General features: G+C 36.6%; 1 protein-coding gene across 2 annotated transcripts in view; it reads right to left on the reverse strand.

Annotated features, from left to right (window-relative positions):
- Positions 1-20,135, reverse strand: part of PTPRD (protein tyrosine phosphatase receptor type D) — a 2,148,784-nt gene extending 2,128,649 nt beyond the window's left edge. Inside the window, exon 1 of one of the 2 annotated variants that reach the window (XM_082470803.1) lies at positions 19,840-20,135. The gene's annotated coding sequence lies outside the window, so the exon portion shown is untranslated. The remainder of the gene's footprint in view (positions 1-19,839) is intronic. The other variant, XM_082470804.1, reaches the window with a different exon arrangement.
- Between the last annotated feature and the right edge of the window lie 2,013 nt (positions 20,136-22,148).

The following is a 22,148-nucleotide window of genomic DNA, read 5'->3' on the forward strand; positions in this document are numbered from 1 at the left end:
TCACTGATTAATATCAAATCAGTCTAAATGCAAGCAAGGAGCTTAATATAGCAAAAATAAAGTGATGCTATTTATACCTGAATTTTCAGTTAATTTATGTTCTTTGAACTGCTGATTGCTTTAAGAGAGGCAGATATAAAAATGTCTTCAATAAATTGCTGCATTTCTCAAACAACTTGGTATGTTGTTGGAGTTTTGTGGCTGGCAGCATAATGAGAATGAATGGCTTACAATCAACTGGGACTGACCCACTTAGTCATTCACACCATCCATCAAATGGGAGAATGCTTCAGAGATACAAGGTCACACCCTTGCCACAATTATTCTGTCTAATGAGGTATCACGAGATGTCTACTAGTTCAAAGGTGTGTCGTAAGGGCAGCTGAGATGAAATATTTTGTGTCCTTACACTGAAGTATGGATACCCATTTCTGAGTGGGTCCTTGTCACAATATCAAATTAAATGAAAAATGCCACTTCTTTATGAAATCATTTGCACTTTAAAGAGGTAGAAGTGATACAAATTTTACTTTCATGTTGTCTAGAAGTGAAGAAAAAAAAAAAAAAAACCCTCAGGAGAGGTTTTTTTTTTTTTTCTCCAAAAAACTCAATGACAGGTTGACTTAATTATTCAAATGGTAATTTTGTATAGTAGATAATTAGACCATATGTTAACCTCAGAATTTAAAATAACCAATTTGCTTACATTGTGTGGTTCTTGTCTAACTCTGTAGAGGTACCATTTTCAGAGTGAAAAATGAGGCTTAGGTCAAATGAAAGCATCCATTAACATATTATTGTCTCCACAGAAATCCATAGGAGTGTATTAATTATCTAGGCAGCTGATCTAAAGAAGTTTTTTTATTGTTAATTGCTAATTAAAGAAAATGAATGGTAAAAGTAAATTAAAAAATAAAAACATAGATGAACTATAAAAGCTAATGAGGCAATTTACAATTAATTGAATAGTTTTACATGAATTTTCCCTCAAATAACCAATAATTAATTCCAAATAAGTTGGAAAAATCAGTGACAATTCTTTAAGCTATCTTGGCTTTAAATTTCTACAAAGTGAAGCAAACATAACCAAGCTTTTTAGAAAGATATGTTTCCTTCTCAGTTCACTCACCAAATAAGCTGATCTTCCATAGGCAATTGGGTTTTGCTTTTTAGCTCATTTTGCTGGGCAGCTTCGGGGTCATAACTGTGCCTTAAATACAATTTGCCCACATTATTAATAGTTCTGGGAACTTTATTATTCAATCTGTGGATGTTATTAAGTATTTATATAATAAATTAAAATTAGAATTATGTATGTATCAGTGATAAGCATTAACTAATTTCCAAAGCCCACCTTAGTGTGCATTTTAAAATATTTTCCCTACAAGCCACAGCTACTTTATTAAAAACAATAAAAAAATAAAACCTAATGTACCAAGTGCTTTCTTCCATAATAAATCTAAGACTTTAAAAATTAAGAACATAACATGATGATCTCATGTAATAAGAGATAAAAATGCATATGTATTAGTCCACTGTATATTAATTAAATACGTTCTATACATTCTAAAAGAGAAAGGATGTGATATTGCCATTACCCTTACCTCTTTATGCATATTATTTGTAGTGTGATTTTTAAAAATAATTGAAACTATTTTCCTTTCAAATATTTTCTTCTAATCCCTCATAATCACAGTCACATACATACAAACATACACATTTATACCTACATTTATGTTCTGACTTAATTCTACAAAAACACCTTAAAGGTAAGTAATAGGATTTCTGCTTTACAGAAGAGAAAACTGAAGTTTGCTGACATTAGTAACTGGCTGAAGACCAAGAATCTAATAATTAGTAGAGCTAGAATTGATCTGAGTTTGACTATTTCTAAAGCCCAGGTTCCTAATCAATGTAACTATTAAACACTATACTTAAAAAGAGTGAACTGGGGCTTCCCTGGTGGTGCAGTGGTTGAGAATCTGCCTGCCAATGCAGGGGACACGGGTTCGAGCCCTGGTCTGGGAAGATCCCACATGCCGCGGAGCAGCTAGGCCCGTGAGCCACAATTACTGAGCCTGCGCGTCTGGAGCCTGTGCTCCGCAACAAGAGAGGCCGCGATAGTGAGAGGCCCGCGCACCGCGATGAAGAGTGGCCCCCACTTGTCGCAACTGGAGAAAGCCCTCGCGCAGAAACGAAGACCCAACACAGCCATAAATAAATAAATTAAAAAAAAAAAAAAATGGTCCACATCAAAAAAATCTTTAAAAAAAAAAAAATAGTGAACTGCTTATTTTGTTACCAAATTTGTTAATCATTTATTTTGTTATAGAATGTATATTGAACAAAAAGAAGTAAAAGTTGTCAAAACTTACCAAAAGCACTTAATTATGTTTATATGTAGCATATACATCACATCCACAGCCGCATGTGTTGTGTGTTTGTGTGCATATGTATATATATATACATATGTGTATATATATATATATACACACACATATGTTTGTTAATCTACTCACTCATGTTTAATGAGTCCATGTCATACACAATTAGATTAGGCCCTCGTAGTCTAGCAATTACTAAGATAATTTTTTTCTAAAATAATATTTTTTGTGTGGTTATAAACAATGACCAAATTTTAAAGAGAGCATAAAATAAAAGGAAACAAAGAATAAGCATACATATTAAAATGATTGTATGCTATTTCTTATGGGCTTCATAATTTAATATGTACATTAATTATTTTCGTTAAATGGAGCACTGGTTAAATTTACCTTTGACTCCAAATTGGGTATAATGGTGAATACCTTGAAGAACTGGTAAAATGTGAAAAATGAGAAGCTAGCGGTCAAGAATTGAAGTTACAGAAAAATAACTTATTTTGTTAGGAAATATATAATTTATACATATAAGAATTAGTTAAACTATAAGTTACAAGCCTCACAGTTGTTCAGAGTATTTGAATTTACTATTAGAATAACATTTGGTTACAGTGTATGAGAATAAGTATAACAGGTGCAAACATGATATATCTGACTGGTAATAAAGACCAAGTCCTAGGTAGTATATGTAACTTTTGCCAAGTAAATCAAATCAAACATGAAAAATTTATGAGTGTTTCTAAAAAGAATGATCCAAAAAGGCTAAAGACATTGTATAGCTATCTTTGTATCATGATTATTAAAGGATTTTCTCTAGTTACATCATGGTCTTTGATTTATTTTTTGCTATTATAATAGCAAATGAGACACAAAGCATTGCATGAAAAAACATGCTTCATTACCAACAGCACAGATAATAAGAATATAAAAGGCTCCCTCAAAATTTCTCCTGCAAATATGCTATTATTTGGTGGCAAGATTGTCCATTAGATTATTTAGCATATACAAATACACATGTTAAATAGTTTATTTGGTACCGAATAATAATATATTTGGGGAAGAAACTTGGGGGGAGCCTTTTTAATGCCCTTACTTATTATCTGTACTATTGGTAATGAAGCATGTCATTATTTGGTACCATAATTGTCCCTGAAGGTTGTTTAGAATATGCAAATACATGTGTTAAACAGTTTATTTGGCACCAAATAACATATTTGGGGAAGAAATTTGGGGGGAGCCCTTTTATGTCCTTGCTTATTATCCATACTATTGGTAACAAAGCATGTTATTATTTGGTACCAAGACTGTCCATTAAAATTTTTAGCACATGCAAATATACTTGTTAAATACTTTATTTATAGCCTGTAATAATTTAATAACTTATTTTTTTTCTATCCAAAGCAAACTGATAAAAAACTATTCTTTGTATAAACATACATTGAGCACTATCAGAGTTTCATTCTTCAAATGAATTTACTGAACTAATTCAATGAGTCACCATTTGACTCTATGAAGAAAAATTGGCATTTTATTAACATTGAAATACCAAATCAACAGAAATCAAAAAATGCAGTTGGATTCATTTAAGATCCATTTTAAAATAATGCACGACTTGAAACTTTTTTAAGGCATTAAAACAGCACATCTTAGATTAGAAAATATTTTTAATTAAAGCATCCTGCACTTCAACAGCAAGTTCTATAATATAACTGCAATGGTAAGCAAAGATTTCATTAACTTCCGCCAGAAGTCCCAGATTTAGGAATATCGGCTGTAATTAGAAAAATTAAAGCTACACTTCAGAATTAATTGAAATTATTAAAGTGTTTACTCTTGCATTATTTATAGCTAGAATGTCAGCAAGAAGCATTTTACACCTTCTCATAAGTAATTCTACAGTGTATATTACCAACATAACATGACTTCCATTGAATATTGGGTCTTTCCAGGTGGGCCTGCTATAAGTTATCATTTTATTCTGATTCCCTGGACAACTTCATAAAAATTCTTCACTGGGAAAGCATGAAGACTAATGCATTCCTGATGGATGGGTGTGATGCAAGATTCAGGCATTTGCTGCCCTCATCAAATTTACCAGCAGGATTCACCAGAAACAAAGATAGTCTTATCAGACAACTGCACTGTGTATGAAGTGACCAGCAAGCCACAGACTGAGGCTCAGTTTTCTAAAGGCAGAAAATTTTACAAAACCTGAAAAGACATGGATTGTAACTGTAAAGTATCAATTCTATGTTTTTATTAACTCATTCTTTGATTTCATCTCAGACACTGTATTCATTTTTATTGTAAGTATTACGTATTTTGAATTTCTTAGCTCAAAGTAGATGTGTCTTCAGAAAAAGGAATTGACCTACTATCATAATTTAAAGCAAATAAGGCTCAGCCCATGATTTCTGTTTGTGACCTCAACCCACACAGCACAGATAAATTCACTATCATGGAAGGAAAATGAAGGTTAAAAAGAAAAAATAGCTGCAACAAGTTAGCAATCTTCTTTAAAGTTTTACATTTTTAGGTGATTCTCTGTATAAAATAAATTAAAATTTTACAGAAGTCCAGACACATTCTTTATTGAACAGAAGTCTGCAATGTCAGTTAAGTTACCTGGGTTCTAATTTCACATTTAATTCTGAAAAAATAATTATAAAAATTTGGTATTGAATATCATGGAGCCTCTTGTTCATTATTAGTAATACTAAATGTTTTCACCTAGACTTTTTCTTGCTAATCCAAACAACAGAATAGATGACAAAACATCTCATCTACCTATTTTAGATTCAGAGTATAGAAAAATTGTGCAAGATATAAAGAAAAGAAGGGAGACAATGTAAGTTCTCACCAATTTTTTTATAAGGTGTAAATAACTAAAGTGGAGAATACTAACTTCTTCAGTATCTGTTCTCCTCTTCCCCCTTTTAATAGAAGCAACTCCCCAATTTAGCTAGGTACCTGGCCACCCAGCTAGGCACTACATTGCCCAGCTTCCCTTGCAGCCAGATATGACCATATGACTAGATTCAATGGAACTGGAATGGAAATTCCCTTAAAGCAACGCTGTTTCCCTTAACTTCCTATCTATTTATTATCTAAATTTGACCCTGAATATAAGGACTCCTCTCTAGGTAATGGCTGAGCATCAAGATGGAAGAAACCTGGGTCCATGAATGTCCTTGTGAAATAAGTGTCATCCCATCAGCCTGGGCCACTCAATTGAGGACTATTATGTAAGAAAAATGTTTCTATTTCATTTCAGATACTTTGTTTTGGGGTCACACAGTTATAAAGGTTTAGTGTGTAATCTAACTTGTATAATGTTGAATGCTGACTCTTTATAATTATTTACTACGGATTTATTTTTTGAAGTGTACCATATGGGTTAATAAGTACTTTAAATTCATTTAATTTTAAATCAATTAGGAATACCGATAGATGAGCCAAAATGTGGGTGATGGGCTCTAGAATTCTTAGATTGGTTACTCTACGGGAAAAGACAAACAAATGAACAACCAACTGCTTACCAGGACAAATACTGCAACTTTTTTCAAAGTTTGGTCATGAATATTTTATAATTTTCCAAACTATTCCAGTGATCACGTGGCTGTTAAGTTACTTAATCAGAGAACTCAATTCTGAGATTTTGCATAGATTGCAATAACTCAAGATTACTCTATTTTCCAAAAAAATAGGCGTTTTTTCCCCTTCAGTTTTGTGAAGTTTTCAGCACTAACATCTTGATTCTTTCCTCTTCTACTCAGCTTTCCCCCTTCCCAGTCCTTCCTTCCAATCTCCCCAACAGATCAGACTCAATAATTATCAGCTTTAGTTACTGATACAAAGAAGCAGATCCAATAAAATGGGCTCTTTAGACCACAGAAATATATTAATATGGATCCAATCAATATTTTTGCAGTCATCACAATATTTTGGATGTGTAGTCTAAAAAGGGGTTCATGCAATATTTTCAAAGGTCACTAAAAATGCAGACATGGAAGCTGTGATTACATACTTACTTCATCTTAAGATATATCACTTTAAAATCTGGGGTACCTTTCCTAAGACAAAATGGATTAAAAAAATCAATGATTTTTTTCAAGCCCTTCTATAAACAAATTTCCTTAAAAAATAATTTCTACCTGGTAATTCAACAGAAAAGCAGTCATATGTTATCTAAATATCCAACAAAGGTTTTTTGGAAGTTCTTAATATCAAAGCTACATTGTAAAAACATATCATGAACTGTTTCCCCTTTTGATCTGCAACATTCTCTTCAAGACAGATTTCATGTTATACAATGTGTGCCACGATCCTGGAAAGTGCACCCAAATTCTTAAGATTGATGACAGTAACTACATACATGCCATACCCAACAGATGTTACAGTAGCATTTCCAGCAACAAAGACCTGGAGCCCAGCCAAGCTGTGAGCAGCAGAGTCTGTTCTTATGAGGGCTGGGCTACAGTAAGAAACCCACACAGTTCCAGGATGGTAAGCCAAAGGAGGCTGACCACTTTGGAGTTGGCAGGGGAAACAACATAAAATTTTGCTAGAGATCATTACTTAGTATGGCAGATACTGGCCGCTGCTGGGAAACAACAGAAAACTGATCGATTTGTTGTGCAGAAATAATATAGTAGGTGGTTCATCTTGAGCAAAGCCACAAAAAGAAAGAAGTCCCTCAAATTTGGCATTCTATTGTATATATGTCATTGGCTGGAACGGATACTCATGATACTCTGAAATCAGATTAAAAATTAGTGTCTGAAGGACACATACATGTAATAGTGCAAAATTTGAGAAGCCTCTTCAACAAGGAAAAAGCAATTATAAATCGTCATCATCGTTATCATTTTCATCATAAGCTACCTAAATTATTCAATTGTTAACTTCAGTGTGTTTGTATGGCTTTATTATAGAGTACATAGTGCAGCAGGGGAGAAGGCAAGAAATAATGATGAAAAGGTAGTTTGCAACCTGAGTCAGGAAGGTCCGTTTATGGCACACTAAGTTTTCCTTTTAACATTATACTCCAGGCAATAAAGAATCTTTTAATGCTTTAAGCATGATCAGATTTGCATTTTGAAAAAAAAAAATATCTTTTGGTGGCAGAGAAAAGAATAGAGGAGATAAGGTAGAAGTAGGAAGACAGGAAGTAGTCATCCAGGTAAGATTTGTGCTATGGACTGAATGTTGCATCCTTCCAAAATTCTTATGTTGAAATCTATTCCCCCATGTGATGGTATATGGAGGTGGGACTTTTAGGAGGTGTAGGTCATGAAGATAGAGTCATCATGAATGGAATTAGTGCCCTTACAAAGAGATTGCGGGGAGCTCCCCTGCCCTTTCCACCATGTGAGAATACAGCAGGAAGAAGGCTGTTTACTAACCAAGAAATGGGCTCTCACCAGACACCAAAACTGCCAGCACCTTGACCTTGGACATGCCAGCTTCCGGAACTGTGAGGAATAAATTTCTGTTGTTTATAAGCTACCCAGTCTATGGTATTTTTGTTATAGAATGGAATATGACAATTCCATTCCATAAGCCTGAATGGAATACGACAATTTGGTAAGACCCTGAAGCAAAATTATGGCATGGGGGAAATTTTAGTAAATAATACAGGGTGGGCCTGACAGAGCTTGCTCACTGATAGTTATCATTTTTGTGGTAGGACCCCACTGAGATAAAGGTGGATGCTGGCACAAATTTGATGAGACAACCCAGACCTTTAAAAAACTTTACTCTCTTGAAGTTGCAGATTCTGCTTATTTTAGCTAATTTTCTGGACCTATTACATTTGTTTGCCTGCAGAGATCTAATCCAAGGTATCTTGTATAACCCATACTGTATATGCAAATTATACTGTATATAATGAGTATATTACATTTTAGTAATAATTAGGACTACCCGTTTAAAAACACTTTGGATCTGAAGATTATGTCTTCTTTGTTCATAAATCAAAAAAAATAGAAAGATATTATTGCCAATGCGTGAAAGAGTCCAGGGTTTCTTTGTTTTTTATTCTTGACCACTGCTCCTCCTACAAGCTTTTCAGGGACAGAAGGCCAAACCCTTGCTTGTAACAAGCATTTTAACAGTTTAGCAGTCCTACAAAGGTCTCCAGGGGACAAGTTTGCATCACAGAACTGCCCAGTTTGGCACATTTTCTACTCCTCAATTCTCACTTAGAAAGGAAAATCCATTGAATTTTCTTGGCAAGTAATCAGAACACCTTAGGGAGGAAAGACTTCAGGAAGACCTTGGGGGGAAAAGATAATCCAATAAACTTGTTCATTAAGTGTTTCCATATCTTTCACACCTGAAAGGAAGAGGTTTGTGCCTCTTGAAATATGAGTCATAAAATAACTTTAACTTTCTATTTTTGGTATTATGTATTTCCCTCAATATAGGGAACATGCAATTTTTTGTATATGCTTTGCCATATTGTGGTATTAATTAAAATTATAACTTGACAAGTGTATAGCTAATATTTTATTTAGTTTGATTTTTTAAAACATCACAAATTTATGATAATTTTACAGAACATCTAAGATATTTCTCATGTCCTTTCAAAATTAGGGCACCAGATTTCCACCAATAAGCATCGAGCATTTCTCATATATTAGAAACCAAATAAATGTTTACTAAGATTATTTTATTCAACATTTTTAAATTTGGTTAATGTACAGGTAATAGTTTAACTTTTCAATTCTTATAATCTAACAATTAAATCATGATTTATGCTGTAACTCATATTCCCTCAATTTAAGTTTCAAGTAAGCGGTCATGCAAAAATTCAAGAAAAGTGATCAACACACTGGAAAAAAAAGAAAAGCAAAAGTAATTTACTATTGCCATCAAATGAAAATTACAATGAATTTAATCCAATGTGATGCAATGGTGTAAATAATACCCAGACTACATGGCAATGAGACATAAATAGTAAGAGTTCACAAAAATAATTGTTATTAAAATGACTCTTACAGGACCAATTTTTGGTTTTCCTCTTCTTAATTTCTTTAATGCTTACAATCAGCAACACTTATATTATACTTTGTACCAGTTAGTTATGCCAGTCTCATGTCATTATCATGGGAAGCATTCATTAAAGCACTGGTAGATGGGGCCCTCTTGACCCTAAATCTCACTCCATGGTACATCTGAGCTCATCTTCCCTGCCTTTGCATTTCTATTCTGCTATGCCTTCTACATAAGACAAACTGACTCAAACATCTTGGTTGATTCTCAAAAATTGTGGCTCTTGGTCACCAGTCACTAAGTGTAACAAGGTATGTAAAAAGCTGATGCAGCATAAAATCTATGGCCAAGAGTCTATAGGGGCCTGCCTGTTTGGTGGGAACCACCTTGCTCAACCTACTCCTGAGAAGGGACCTGAGCTTGGAGGGACACCACTGGCAAAAACAGAGAGCACATCAGGTCTCTTTCTACCAGATCAACACTCTCCAAGGAAGAAAAGAAATACACACTACTATATATAAAATAGATACCTAATAAGGACCTACTGTATAGCACAGGGAACTCTACTCAGTAGAGTTACTCTGTAATGACCTATATCAGAAAAGAATCTAAAAAGGCATGGGCATATGTATATATATAACTGATTCACTTTGCTGTACAGCAGAAACTAACACAACATTGTAAATCAACTATTCTCCAATAAAAATTTTTAAAAAAGAAAAGAAAAGGAATACACTCTAAAGCATTTGCACAGTCCTTACACACTCAACTTTGGCAAGAGCTATCTGGAGATAGTTGGCCTTGGTGTGGTTTGTCCTCACTTCTTTGTTTCCCTGAGCAACACTTTCACGATGTTCCATTCCTGTATGTTATCATTTACTTACAATAATTTGTGTTGGCTTCGTTTTAAAGGAATTGTATCATAAAAGCAAAGCCGGGATACCTCATGTTTTCCACATTTGATATATAAAACCTATGCGATTGTGGAATTCTTATATACTAATGTTGTACATATGGGAGAACATATAAATCTATGTCAAAATGCCAATATAGCAAAGTGGTTTAAAATGTGGGATGTGCAGGCAGAGCACAAAGGTGCTTCACTTGATATGCTACAATGGGCAACTTTCCCTTGCTTCTATGTGCTTTAGTTTCCTCATCTGTAAATTAAAGATAATAACTGTACTGATTCCATGGGGCTGAGGTGAGAATAAGTGAGTTAATGCCCATGAAGCACTTAAAATACTGACTGGTATACATTAAAGAGTCAATAAATGTTAGCTATTATTATCACCTTCTATCTTAAGGTTTTTTCAGAGCTCATGAGAAGATTCCACAGGACAAAAAAATTCCAAAACCCACGATGCCATCACTGATTAGGGACAAAAATTGCTTCTTTCTTTTAATGTAATAAGAAGTGATAATTAGAACCATAAGAAGTGATGGACTAGTCATAAAATGTAGATTGTTACATCGATGAGAGCGATGACTGAGATGTAAGGGAACTGCACAATACAAAAAATGGTGTAATCTATTAACAAGTCTTAACAATATACACTTTTATATTCTCACGTGACCAATAGAGTCATCCCTGTGTAGCTGTGGCACCAGGTTCCTACTAAGATCAAAGGAAATGAGCAAAAAAGGGAAACTTGGCAGTAGAAATAGAAATGGGAAGAGATACTCATTTCCTATTGAATAAGGGAGAAAGGAAGCCTGCTCTAGTAGGAAACACATGATCTCTTCTGACCTAGCTCCATAAACAGATTCATCTCCAGGTTCAGCCCATAAGATTTCACACCAAAATAAATATTGCTTGAAATTTCTTTCTCTGAAAACAGCATATATATAAACACACAGACACACAGAGCATATATATATTGTATATATTATATATATACATATTACAATTAGAATATTTCTTTAGATGTACTACTTCAAAAAGCCAGAAAGTATCAATGTGTCTTAGGGAATGTGTAATTTATGTTATTAAGTCTGGCAACTTTCCACAATGGAGGTGGTCTATGGGAAAATAGAAAGCACCAAAAAAAAAAAAAAAAAAAAAAAAAAAAACACACAAGAGGAAGGCATGCCATCCTGAGGGGCAGGGAAACGAGACACTGAAGTGCTGAATTCAATCCTGAGAGCACACAATTCTACCACAAGAAAGCCCTGTTGTCTTGAACCACACAGGTATAAATGATGAGGCTAAGACATGTCTTACAGAGCTAACCACATATATTTCCTAGGAGGCAACAAATGGATAGCACAAATGACACAGAATGAACACATCCATTCAGAGGAGAAGCCACCGGACATCCTTACACACTAAAATTACAAGCAATGATCCACTGAAATAAATACCATTAATAAATATTAATTAAGAACTAAGTGAGTATATTATAAAATAAAATGGAAAATAACAAATGATGGGAAGACACTTTCCTATCTTTTTAATGCACATAGTCCAGCATTAAAATTTAGAAATGTAAAAGTTTCCTTGAAGGTGAAACAATATACTGTCTCAGGACAGTTTTTCAAATATTACTGTTGAGTAGTACAGTATCTTTGATAAGGGCTCTTAAGAAGAATAAAAACAGAAACTCTTTAAAATTAAATCAGAAACTAGAGAAATCAAGAGGTGAATTTATGGTAAATTTTTAACTCCAAAGATATCTAACAATCCAAGTAAGTTTCTAAAAATTTAAATTTCACTTTTGTCTTCCTCTTTATTTGATCCAAAGTACATATTATAAGACCGCTTATGAAAATAAGCCACACATCAAAATGTACAGGTAGAATTTCCTCTCTTTTTCTCTGTTCTCTTTCCCGGTAAAACCAATACACTTCTCCAATGATGCTTTGGTTACAACTGAAACAACACGATCCTTGACTATAACTTGTATTGTACCCCATGAATTTGGAAATACAAGGGATTGGTACATGGACTATAAACTGCTATAGTGGTCTGGAGAATTATTTGTGTTTTCCATATCTTGTCAATATGAGGAGGGTAGAGTGAAATGCTTATCATACCCTACTGCCTGCCTCTCTGGAACTTTGGAGAGTGGGGAACATGACCAATTAGCATTGGAGTAATCCAGCTCTGAAGATGTTGAAAGATGTCAACTTTGCAGTGGAATACAGCATAGCCTACAGCTGCTACATAAGCAAAAAGGATTCCACCCAGCTTCCAGAAGAGATGCCTCTGACTCAGGATGACAGCCAATGAGCAGGGGGAAATGATAAAAGAAGCCATGTACCGAGAAATTTTCCTGTGATTTAAGAGAAGAGATTCTTTAGGGAGATTACGTTTTCTCCATGGAATAAAAAAAAAAAAATTCTTGATAATGGGGAAACATTTCATAAGAATATAAGATGGTCGCAATTTGGGCAATTTTATATTGCTGCCGTACGAGTGTTTACTCAGCGTTGCTTGGCACACTGGAGACAATAAATATTTGGGGATCAAGTGTTATATGGGTTATGCCGCCATGTGGTACATATTGCATAATCCTGACTAGTGATTCTGACTTGAAAATATATCCAAGCTGGGAAACAGAAGAGAACGTAACTTCTAGGAGTAGTGCATACGGTGCCTGTATTTTCCTGTCCTTGATTTTTGTGGCAAAAGCAAAGAGGAATTAATACAGATCAGGAACTGATAAACTAACCTCCTAAACGGTTCCAGATGGATACAAGGTAGCAACGGCAAAACCTGGGACTATGGCACAGTGAAGGTATGAGCCAGATTCCCTGCTAATCTGATGACCATCTACTCCAAGGTGAAAAGTCATATCTCGAAGTTTGAAACCAATTTGTGGGAAGAATAAAAAGTGGAAGAATATGGTTTCTAAGGCAAGATTAATAAGTCTCTCCTTTCTTCCATCCTCTCCGCTCTACATCCTTCATTCTACCTCTAAGTACAATCTATGATCTTGATCATATAGATTCTAGGTCACTGTACTTGGACAACATCTCAGGCATATAGCATGGATGAGTATTTTTTTTTCCTACCTAAATAAATGTCTTGGACAAGTGGCCTAGACCAGTTCATTTAAAAATAGGAAACACACTACTGCTCTTATTTTTTCTTGGTATGTATTCTAAATTAACCTTTCCTAGGGGCTTCCCTGGTGGTGCAGTGGTTGAGAATCTGCCAGCCAATGCAGGGGACACGGGTTCGAGCCCTGGTCTGGGAAGATCCCACATGCCGCGGAGCAGCTAGGCCCGTGAGCCACAACTACTGAGCCTGCGCGTCTGGAGCCTGTGCTCCGCAACAAGAGAGGCCGCGATAGTGAGAGGCCCGCGCACCGCGATGAAGAGTGGCCCCCGCTTGCCACAACTAGAGAAAGCCCTCGCACAGAAACGAAGACCCAACACAGCCATAAATAAATAAATAAATAAATAATTTTTTAAAAAATTAACCTTTCCTAGAACTGGAAGGAAGCCATGTTCTAGGCCTTTGTCCCAAGACAATCTAATGAAAGAAACAGGAGTATATCCTATGATATAAATCCCATAATACATGTGTTTAGTGGGTAAGTAGTAAAGAGGTCTATGTGCACACATGCTTAACAGGCTTTGTTGTCTGTTCTTGTAACTGCTGAAAAGGTCTATTTTTCAACAGTACAAACTATATTTGAGAAATATAACTTTGGGTAGTCTTTGAAAAGTATAATTCACAGGGGTCCCAATACAATAAATGCATTAATAGACTTGTGTAGCTGATTGCTTACATATTTGCATTCTTAAAATGGATTTTTTGTAAAAGTTCACTAATTCTGCATTTAAGTGTAATATTTTTTGTTCTTTGACAAAGTAAATCAGATAGCATCATATATGCAATGAATCTTACAACAAGGCATCCCAGTTAAAATTATACACATTTAATTTGAGGTTAAAGATGGCTGCTTTTAAGTCACCAACCATGTTATAATCAAATACAAATTTGTTCCTTTCCTTTTTAGCACCTAATATAAGTACATACACTTAACCAGGTAAGTAAGGTCCATAACAGCACATGTAAAAGAACAGCAATCATGTTCTCTGCAATTCTATACATCTCAACCTTAAGAATATTTAATTATTATAATGTGGTATTTAGAAAATATATGAAATTATTACAAGGCAGAAGGCCTTGGTAAAATGGTATATTGTTGAAATTTCATTTGATTTAAGGACTAATCAGAGAGCAATTTGATACAGTACACCCTAATATATGTTCTCTTTGACAACTCAATTATTGTATATACACTTCTAAAATTTTAAGCACACTATTTTCACTAATTTCCATCTTGAACACATGTATTTAAACACACACACACATACACACGGGCACGCATGCAAATACACACAAAGAAAAGCAAATACACTCTCTATAATTAATCAGCCATAATTTGCATTCAAAAGTAAACAAATTTTAAATATAGCATGATCTCTCGGTCTCCCATGATTTAAAACGTAAAACATTTATAAAAATATAGGTCACTTGCTACCATTCAGAGATTTCTGTCAGAAAAGGAAAGGACTGGGCACACTGATTTTCTTAGAGGGGAGGAAGTTTCCGATTTCATCAGTTAAATAACATGAATTGTATCTAGATAAATTGTATCTACAATTTTTAACTGTATAAATTATTGGCTTTTTCTATTTTAAAAACAGCACTGAAAATTAACACCATATGTATTCTTTCTCTGTGTTCATTTTCCATGATGAGAAGTTTGATCCCTATAAAATATTTTTAAATGAAATGCATCCTACATTATCAATGAGATTTTTTAACTTATAATTTACTAACAGGTATATAAATGACTGTCTGTGTGTTTTCTTGCCAATGTAGTATCTTAGATACTATTGCTCTGTGATGGAAAGCCTCTCTGTGAACTTCAGAAATTTATGTCACCTTTATAGTTTTCAATCTTTGAAGTCTTTAGTTTTGTCTTTAAAATATAGGGGTTGAAATAAATTTTTCTATGGTTTCTTCTAGCTGTGACATCTATAACAGGTATCACAGAAAAAAATATGAGTTGACCTCAATTGTGCATATTTATCTAAACATGACATTGTAAGATAGCTTACATGAAGTAATTAAGAGAAGTAAAAAGGATGTCAAAAGAGACGAAACAATTTCTCTTATTTTTATCTTCTCATACCCTCTGGTACTGAATAGAGTAACAAATCCAAAAACACTTATTTATACAATATTCTTTCAGTAGCAAGAGGGAAGGGTGGTTTAGAGAAAATTTAATCAGCCCCCTTCCTTCCATAATCTCCATCCTCCTCCTTTAAAACCACTCCAAATAAACATTCAATCTACATAGCAACAGTGTCCAAGCACTTCCAACATGGCTTCAGAACAATTTCCTTAGCCATCCTTCAAACAAGATGGCTGCCCCAACTCCTACATAGATTCTCAAGCTGCCATAGTGTAATTCAACAATTTGCTAAACACTAATACTAACTATATTAGTAATTACATTAGCTTGTTTCTCAGATTCTGTTATTGAAATATTCTCAAATTGTAGGCCAATTTCTCTACAGAGAAGAAAACCCAGGTACAGAGAGTCCAGGTTACCTCCCTGGGGTCACACAGCCAATTATAACGGTGAGAGGAAAACTCAAAACTTCTGATTCTACAATCACATAAATGTTCACTTTGTGGGTAATGTTCATTTTTGGTTCTTCATTCATTTTCCTTCATTCAACACAGTTTTAAAGGGTTTGAAGAAACATAACCATTATTGCAAGTACAGTTAACATATACATTTTTTAATTGTACCAGTGGAAATCCATTTATTCTTCATGGATGGCAAATTGCTTTTGAAAAGCCTGATTAAAACTGACTGAACTGACAGTAGTCATAAAAAATTTGTATTTAAATATATAAGGAGATAAATGAATTCAAAAGGCACTCAACTGGATACAAAATCCAATTCATCCAATATTCACCATAACTTTTAAATTAGCATTATCAAATATATATGTTCATATAATTTGCATTGCTAAAGTTTATTAAATTCAGTATAAGTGTAAGTCCAAAAAGACATAACTGAAATTGAGGTATTTTCTCCAAACAACGGAGGAATCTTAGTTATTTGTGGTATTAAATTTGAGATTCATAGATAAAGCCATATTGATAGATATTCAATTAGGCAATTTTGCAAGTCACATATTTTTCAGAAATGTCTAAAAAGAAGATTTTGGGTGAGTGAATTTGAAATGTGTAACATGCATTTCAGGCCACCTGCTCTCAAATTACCATATAAAATCCATCCATTCCCCACCTACTCCCATAAGCCAGTCTTAGAAATGCAGAAGTATCAGAAGTTACATCAATATTACTTTTCTAACAGCAAAACAATTTACACCAGTGGTAGCCACAACTGTCATGTGCACTAGTAGCCATTCCTAAAATTTCAATAGTATCCAGCTAATTATTTTATATAAACCAGCAATATTTTAGCTTTTCTCTTATACTTAACCTCACTAAAGAAAAATGTCCTTTGCCCTTGCAGGTTGCATCTGCACCCTACTAGTAGTACACAGGAGAGAAAGGATGTCATTTCATAGAGGGAAAAACAAAGTAATTTTTAACCACAGTTTAGCCTTCCAAAATCACATCTACTTAACAATGTCTTACTTTCTAAATTAAAAGTTTTAAGAAAATAATAATCACATTTAAGGGTTCCCTAAAATGTAAGACCATGTGGTCTACAAAACCACCTTTAAGTAATGATATTTACAGGACTACATCTGTAAATTCTACGTTAATATTAAGAGAAAGAAAAGTATGTTTGCCCTCACCAACTGCAACTGTAAGCAAATGCATGTATACAGCACTTAATTAGTAAGAACTCCTTTAGTAAGCACACGTTTAGAGGAATTAATCATTCATTCCCTGTAGACTGCTTATGTATTTCATAGGGCCATGATCTGATCTGAATAACAAGAACAATTGCATAATAAAACACATTACTGCTGACATCAGCAACTTTCTTTTTTCAACTTTAAAGTTGCAACCACCTCTGTATTGCACAAAAAGCTGGTGGCAAAAAAACCTGACAACTGAATCGCCCCATCCAGCTTTGACTTTTTTCTCTCTTATTACATAGAGACAGTGATCAAATATAATATGTGCAAGCTTTACTAGAAATGGTTTTAATTCAGGCTATCTTCCTCAGCACTATGACATAATTAGAGACAGAATCTGTGTCAGATTAGTTTTCATGTTAAGTGTAAATCTTTCAGAAATTCAAACAGGATGAACAATTCTGTCCTGTTCTTCTTCTGTGGAATATGTGTCTAACAGTAATATAGGTAATAACATGTTTGAACCACTCTAAAATTTGACTACCTCAGTACAAACTCACCTTTTATTTTTCAATAATTATTTTTTCAAACATCAAGTATGCTTTCAGATATTTGAGGTCACAAATGAGTAGAGGTCATTTGCTATAATTCAAATCTGATCAACCAAGGGCTTCATTTTAAATTATTTAAATTCACTTTAAACCAATGATAGAAATGGCAGCTGAGAGCAGTAATACGTCTAAGAAAACACATTTGGATAGAAAATAAAGTAATATACAAGAAACAATGATATATCTATCCAAAATGATTTCCATGTATGGTAACTTCATGTCAACAAATTCATCAACTGTCCTACTGTTATTTCATTACCCCCAAAACTTATGTCCCAAGATATTCAGAGCTTCTGATATTGAATAACCATAACAACTCTAAAAAGAGCTTTCCCTTTTTTATACCACTGTACATTAGTTCACTCTTAAATTTTTAAAAATCAATGCCAAATGAATTTAGCTGCTTTTATATATTTACTTGAGTAAATATAAAGGTAATTGTTTTTCACTTTACCATCATCAGCAATTAAATATAAGAAAGCCCTCAGGTATTATTTGATAGTAAGGTGTTTGGTTAAAAATAATCTGTGAGATAAGTGATTTTAATTTTCAGTCTGGTTTCTAACTCTTGAAAGGATTTGATTAGAAAAGTGTATATTATACTAACACAGAAAGTTGAAAGTTAAAGATAAAACAGAAAAACTTTTCCTAATCACTATTCTACACTAGTCAATATGAATGCTATTATGTCAAAGAAGTTTTAATTTGTTAAAAATCACCTCTGTTTTAACTAAACTGCAATTCCTACTGTATCTACTGTATATGTAACAATGCAAGAAGAATTAGATTCAGAATCCATTTGGCAGTGATAAAGGGAAAAAAAAATGCTGAAATGTTATTGATTCTCTCCCTCTTGTGCAAAACAGACTGACTCAACTATATTTTTCCTGACATAACACAAAGGTTTTATTTAGATATTACAAAATACTGGCAAATGTTAGACTGTATATCTCTCTTTTTTAAATTTTAAGATATTAACCCTTTCACAGAGAGAGGAAGAGTGTCCTACTTGTTTTTACAGAAATGCTGCAGCCACTGACATGGTGATGTTAGCCCCAAGAGGAATACCACCTGCAAAAGTTTTTGATGCAGAGATATTCAGCCCTAGGAGACACCTTAAACCTGTCACTGGCTGCTGAGCCCATCACAATTTATAACCTGCTGTGTCAAAGTCACAGCCTCAGCTCCTGCCCTCTCCAAAACATTTTTCACATTCCCTCTCCAAATTAATTTCATCCAGTTTTTTACAAACTAGGCTAAAATTCCCAGATTTTCTTCCACATCTCCTCTACCTACAAGCATAAAGAAACCTCAGCAGGGTTTTATTCCAGTCTTTCAAACCGGCTATATTAACTTTCCCTTGACCCAATTTTTTCTTTTTTTTTTAACAAGCTCTCTTCAGAACCAAAGATAAAACAAGCAACCAAGTGAAGTCAGAGAAGGATGAGAGTTGGTGTGGATTAAGGCTGAGGTTGAAGCTAGCAGTAGAAGGAAACCAGTAGGGTTAGAATGCTCAAGCTTTTTTAAGGAAACCATCCTTAAATCTTAGAACCAACCAACGTTTCACAAACCAGGCTTCCCATAGCCCTTGAACAATCAGCGTTTAAAAAATCGGATTCCCAGCAAGACTGCCGATACTGAAGTCTGCTGAATGCAATGTTCTTCCAAAAAAGAAAGAAAGAGAGAGAGAGAGGAGAGAGAGAGAGAGAGACAAAGAGAGAAAGAAAGAAAGAGAATGGAAGAAAGAAGAAAGAAAAGAAAGACAGAAAGAAAGACAGACAGAGAAAGAAAGAAAGAAAGAAAGAAAGAAAGAAAGAAAGAAAGAAAGAAAGAAAGAAAGAAAGAAAGAAAAGAGAAAGAGAGAAAGAAAGAAAGAAGCTTAGCAAACCACTTCTCAATTAAGAACTAGTGAAGTTATATAAATCAACTTCTTCCCCGGTAAAACGAACAAACTGCCCGCCCATACCATCGGGGGAAAAGCATTCATTCAGCATATGCCTCAATTTAAGACAAGAAATACAGAAGCACAGTTTACTTACTAAAGCAGCCGCTCCAGTCCTCCTTGGAAACCCTGAGGAGTCTTCTTGTTTCTCCCCTACCAGTCAAATAAAGAATTGTCTTTCTACTCCACACAGGCCCAGAATAAACTGCAAGAAAGGACAGCACAAGAACAGCCGCCCGTCGGGCTTTGGCTTTGGTCGGATGCTTCGGGTTCTGATTGTTTCAAAAGTGGGGTCTTCTTTTCGGGAGGGAGGGGGCGAAGACAGGAGAAAATGAGGGCGCTCCGCAAGCTCGCCGGGGTCCTACAAATTATTCTGACGGCAAAGTACCTGCACTCTCCCCGCGGAGGCTGCCTGTCAGCGCCGCGCGAAGGGGAGGACGCTGAGGGGGAGGAGCAGCCGGAGGGCTCGGGCTGGGAGGGAGCGCGGGGCGGGGGAGGCCGGCGAGCGGCGGGCGGAGAAGCCGGGGGACCAGCCGCCGTCAGGGCGAGGCGCTGCCCCACGCGCTCGGGCCGCCGGGTGTGGGCGCGGCGGGGCCGGGAGCCGAGGCGGCGGGCATCTCCCGGCAGCTCGCGCTCCCTCTTGCTCCCGCTCGCACACACAGGCACACACCCCACGTCTCCGACAACAGCCGCCCCGCCGCAAGCACTCACCTGCATTTCCTTAACAAGCCACTTGATGGCTGCCAGCGGCGCGGGCCCGGCTCCCGCGGGCGGGCGAGCGGGCGGGAGCCCAGGGCGTGGAGGACGCGGCGCGGGATGTTCCGAGCGCCCGCCCGGGAGGCGTCGGCGGCGGCGGCGGCGGCGGCTGCGGCGGCGGCGGCGGCGGTGCGGGCGCGGGCTGGGGCGGGAGGAGGGGAGCCGCGCCGCGCCCCCGCGCTGCCCGGGCGCTGACCTGGCTGACCCCGCGCCCCCGGGACCTTGGCGGGATTCCAGGGCTCGGGGGTCAAGTGGTCGGCGCGGGGAGAGGAGGACATGTCGGGCCCGCGCTATTCCCGACTACTAAAGCCACACAGGACTTGTCCAGGTGTGAATCCCGCTTGCGCTTCTTCAGGTGTTCGCGTGCTTTCGCTAATTTTACAGGTGTTTTTGCTTTTTGTTTTGGAGGGCAGCTGGCGGTTAGGGTTAGGGGTGGAGGGTTTAAAAATGCAAGGGCTAAAGATTTAATCTGCAATACGATCGATGCTTGGGAAGAATCCCCTTTAGTGAGAGTTAAGGAAGGGGAGCGGAGGCTCCGTGGCGCCCGGGGTGTTCTGCATCTCAGATACAGGATGTATCAATAGTTGTCGTATGGGGTGCTTGGCAGCCTGGCTGCCGGGATTGAGGGAGACACTGGGCTCTGCCGAGGTGGTACTTAAGGGAAAAACCTGTGAAAGAGTTGCTGGGAAACAGCCTCGCTATTGAGGAGAGGACGCGGACAGGCATTGGGGGAGCAATTTCTTCCCCACCTGCTCAGTCCCCCACCATAGAGCGGCCAACGCCACTAAGGTGGTGTACCACAGACACGGGATACCAGGGAAGAGGAACTTAGGTCCCCTGAGCAAAGCTAGAAAAGGGGACTGGAGCTGGGGAAGAGGGTGGGCAGGATGAAAGAAATCTAGCAGAAAGCTTATCACTCCACCATCATTTATGTCTGATCAGAGCATACAGCTACGGCAACAAATGCTCTCTCTTTCTTGCTAAGGAGAGAGCAATGTCACTACGTCGGTGCTTTTTAAAAAAAAAAAAAAGCCAACATAATTATCCTGTTTGTAATAACGCAACAGAGAGACTTCCAGGTACCCTCTAGTCAAACGTGCTGTAAGCACTATGGACACAAACAGAAAGCAGTGAGCCATCTACTTATCTGTCCACGACCTAATAGCAGAAATGTCACTTTCTCCCAAAGAGAAACAAAGCTTAATCAATATAGCTGACATTTTCCCCAGGGTCCTTTTTCTATTCATGCCTGCTTCATTGCTTGCCATGCCCCTTTGCTCTTCAGGAGTGACCCTTCTTCTGAACCCATCCCCTACCAAGCTCCTGCTCTGCCACCTTAAACCCTCTGAGCTCACCCATTCAAGAAGGTTCACTTGCACACAGTATCACTTAAAGCTGTTCTTGTAAATGATAGGATATAAACCAAAAAAGACTTCTCCTGCGCGTGCAAGTGTGTGTGTATGTGCACTGCATGTCTATCTTTGCAATTATGCAAAGCACCTGCCCCCCTTATGGTGTTGTCTGTGCAAGATGATGACTAACTCATTCTCTCTTCCTCTCTCTCCTTCTTTCCCTCCCTCCTTCTCCCTCTGCACAAATACACACCACTCACCCCTGTCTCAGTTCCTTCCTGTCAGTGTTCAGTAATGG

Source organism: Balaenoptera physalus (genome assembly GCF_965194825.1).
Source record: "Balaenoptera physalus genome assembly, chromosome: 7".
Taxonomy (NCBI): Eukaryota; Metazoa; Chordata; class Mammalia; order Artiodactyla; family Balaenopteridae; genus Balaenoptera; species Balaenoptera physalus.